Below are 2193 nucleotides of genomic sequence, written 5' to 3' on the forward strand. Positions count from 1 at the left end.
TTCTCCTTTGCTTTTCGCTTCTCTTCTTTTCACAGCTATTTGTAAGGCCTCCTCAGACAGCCATTTTGCTTTTTTGCATTTCTTTTCCATGGGAATGGTCTTGATCCCTGTCTCCTGTACAATGTCATGAACGTCATTCCATAGTTCATCAGGCACTCTATCGGATCTAGTCCCTTAAATCTATTTCTCACTTCCACTGTATAATCATAAGGGATTTGATTTAGGTCATACCTGAATGGTCTAGTGGTTTTCCCTACTTTCTTCAGTTTCAGTCTGAATTTGGCAAGAAGGAGTTCATGATCTGAGTCACAGTCAGCTCCCGGTCTTGTTTTTGCTGACTGTATAGAGCTTCTCCATCTTTGGCTGCAAAGAATATAATCAATCTGATTTCGGTGTTGACCATCTGGTGATGTCCATGTGTAGAGTCTTCTCTTGTGTTGTTGGAAGAGGGTGTTTGTTATGACCAGTGCATTATTAGTCTTTGCCCTGCTTCATTCCGTATTCCAAGGCCAAATTTGCCTGTTACTCCAGGTGTTTCTTGACTTCCTACTTTTGCATTCCAGTCCCCTATAATGAAAAGGACATCTTTTTTGGGTGTTAGTTCTAAAAGGTCTTGTAGGTCTTCATAGAACCATTCAACTTCAGCTTCTTCAGCATTACTGGTTGGGGCATAGTTTGGATTACTGTGATATTGAATGGTTTGCCTTGGAAATGAACAGAGATCATTCTGTCGTTTTTGAGATTGCATTCAAGTACTGCATTTCGGACTCTTTTGTTGACCATGATGGCCACTCCATTTCTTCTGAGGGATTCCTGCCCGCAGTAGTAGATATAATGGTCCTCTGAGTTAAATTCACCCATTCCAGTCCATCTTAGTTCGCTGATTCCTAGAATGTCGACATTCACTCTTGCCATCTCTTGTTTGACCACTTCCAGTTTGCCCTGATTCATGGACCTATTTACCTGTTTTTAAGGACTGTAGTTTTTTAAAACTTTTTATAGACACGAGAGTTATTTATCCAGTCCTTTACTGATGGACATCTAGGGATTTTTTTTTGGGGGGGGGGGTACTTTTCCCCGTATTACAAAAAGTGCTGTCTCTGATGGATATTCTTGCACTTTATACTTTTGAACAGCTGTAGGGTAATTTCTATAGAAATAATTCTGCAGAGTAAATTTTGGGGGAGTAGAACTGCATGCAATAAATATTGATGCTAAACCAGTATGTATATTTGTAACTTTCTTACTCCTGATCTGTTCACTTAGTTTCGTTCAAAATTGGGTGCTGTGTAAGAGGCGCTGAGCTGGGTAGTTTTGCCATATAAAACAGCTAACATGTTGAAGTTGCATAGTAGAAATGAGGAGTTCAAGCTTTACTTAGGTAAGGCACAAAGAGCTATGTTTGGGAAATAGTTTTTGTTTTGCTAGCACAGAATAGAAGATTCAGAAATAAGTTTGTAAAGTGCTAAAAATTGAAATAAAATATTAAAGTACTTAAAATTTCTTTTACTCTCTGTACTGAGCCCTTGCAGGGAAGAGATGTCTTGTGGCAGTGTGCATAATTGAGAACAGGCAAAGATTGGAAAGCAGTGAAAAATCGGTCCTGTACTCAGAATTAGGTAGTAAGGACCTGAATTAAGGTGGTGGCAGGGTGGTAATTTAGCTTGCTAACTTAAGCATTCTTAGTTGACAGCCTGAGGGAAATACACAAATACTTGAATGAAGTAGTTGAATGGGAAGTTTAGTGGCAGGGACTTAGAGTTGGTGGGTTTTGGGCCTCAGAGAATAGTGATGGTACAGAAATGTAGAACTGGGAGGGGGAGTTTGGAAAAGGACTGAAATGAAACCCTTGACACATTTAACGTTGAGACCAGGGAATATTCAAGTGAAAATGTCTCGGAGGAGCTCGGAGAGAAAAAATTTGAGGCAGGAAGAAAGGTAGGTCTTATCTGAATGAGATCTTGAACCTAGAAGAGCCAAAGATTGATCTTCTCCCACTCCCCTAAATGTGATCTCAAAATTTTAAAAAGCTGTTAAAATTAGGTTAATGAGGCCAAGGAGAAGAAATTTCCAAATGAGTGATAATTAAATTTGAGTGAGATGGGAAATAAGTTAGTGATCCATACTACTCATCCATCATCATTTTTTATTTATTTTTTTAAATTTTTCCTCTCCACCCCAAGGCCTTTTAAA

General features: G+C 39.0%; 1 protein-coding gene across 1 annotated transcript in view; it reads left to right on the plus strand.

Annotated features, from left to right (window-relative positions):
* Positions 1-2193, plus strand: part of MTMR3 (myotubularin related protein 3) — a 133321-nt gene that overhangs the window by 16219 nt on the left and 114909 nt on the right. The window lies entirely within an intron of this gene.

This window comes from Bison bison, unplaced genomic scaffold, assembly GCF_000754665.1.
Source record: "Bison bison bison isolate TAMUID 2011002044 unplaced genomic scaffold, Bison_UMD1.0 scf7180017864495, whole genome shotgun sequence".
Lineage (NCBI taxonomy): Eukaryota > Metazoa > Chordata > Mammalia > Artiodactyla > Bovidae > Bison > Bison bison.